Genomic DNA, 1,662 nt, shown 5'->3' with positions numbered 1-1,662 from the left:
TGATGCTAATGAAGCATCTGAGTCTCTACATTAATAAATATAAAGTTATTTTTTTTCCTGTTAGATAGCTTGCTATTTTAACAGATTCAGATGCCAGGGGGTTTTCTAAATGCCAGATAATACTCCAGCACTGAAAAGTCTGTGATGCAGTAAGGGCAGAGAGGTCCGCTTAGTAGTTTTCCAGAGAGTGGAAACCAAAAGGCATTAACATTTATTTACACACAATTCTTTATGTAACTCTTTTACAAATTCTCAGTTTAAAAACTGTTAAATATTCTGTATTATTTTAGTAGATCCTAACAATTTTAGATTCAGCTATTGTGTCAGTATGCCTGGGCACATTCTAAAAGAAAAAATTATTCACTGTGTGCTTCTGTAGTTTTTCATATGACTAGATTAATAAATATAATATAAAATACCAACATTTATTCAAGTGATTTTTGTGTGTTGTACTTTTATTATGAAACATTGCAGACAGAAAGGTAGAGACAATGATATCAATGAAACCTTCATGTATATATGAAGCTTTATCAAATCTTCCCATTTTAAATCGATTTAAAGGAACAATTGGGTGTGTAAAGTTATGCAATTTTTTTAGCAGGAAAAAAAAAAACATAGCATGGATTATCTTCCAGCTGCTTTCCTTTTCCATGTATGGCTTGAGGGAAGGAAGTTTTATGTTAATTTAGACACCTGGTTAACTAAATAGCAGAGAACCCTTTAGAAGAAATTGCATTCTCATTCAGTCCAAATTCCTACCCGTTTTCTGTAGCTGTTTCCTTTAACCTACTTAAGCCGTAAAAACCTTAATGCTTCAATGTTTTTTAATCTCTAAGGGTAGTTTATGTAAACCTGTAATAGTAAATGTAAGAATAAAAGTGTATTTTAAGCAAAAGCTTTAAGCTCAGCCATCAGCATTTAAACTCAAAAAGTAGGAGGAAATTGTATGCAAAACCTCAGGTCCCCGGACAGCCTCAACAGGTATGGGAGACCCTTCTCAGCAGAGACTAAGGTTCTGGTGGATTTTGTCCAGGGGCAGCCACGCCCCTGTTGTTTGGACCAACCCGAAATGTCCCGGGCCCCCTCAGAGGGTGGGGTGGCCGATTTCTTAAAGGTTTCGGGCGACAGTGTAATGATGTTTCTCTGAGGGTCCGTATACTCTCGGGGTCAGGAGGTTAAGCCTTGGAAGCACAACTAATGCCAAGGCCCTTTGTCTTCCTCTCTGGACTTACTAAGTCGTGTAGTATAGTTCTGGCCTGGTGGGGAGGGGAGGGTGCTGGAGTGCCGCGGGGGCGGCAGGTGGGGGACCAGCGAGGGAGATTTTGCGGGAGCTACCCCTGGGCGGGCTGAGGGCGGCGGGAGGCCTGTGTGGTGGCAGCGCGCTAGGGCCGGGTGGGGGCATCGGCCGTCTGTCCAGGGGCCTTCCTTGCCTTTCTGGCCCCGACTCTCTGACGCCCCTGGCCGTTTCTCGCCCTTCCTGAGTTCGCTTTGGTTGCCGCTCGCTGCCCAACGCGTGCGACCCACAAGCGGAAAGCAAGTGGACGAGAATGCAGATTCCCTGGTCTCTTCTCCAAGATCTGAAACCGGGAACGCGGGCCCTCGGTCAGGCTGGGCCCCGGGCGCACGAGCACGGCTTGGCGCTCCCCCGCGGCGCGCTTGCAG

The sequence above is a fragment of the Pteropus alecto genome, unplaced genomic scaffold (assembly GCF_000325575.1).
Source record: "Pteropus alecto unplaced genomic scaffold, ASM32557v1 scaffold3, whole genome shotgun sequence".
Lineage (NCBI taxonomy): Eukaryota > Metazoa > Chordata > Mammalia > Chiroptera > Pteropodidae > Pteropus > Pteropus alecto.
This window is presented reverse-complemented; position numbering follows the sequence as displayed.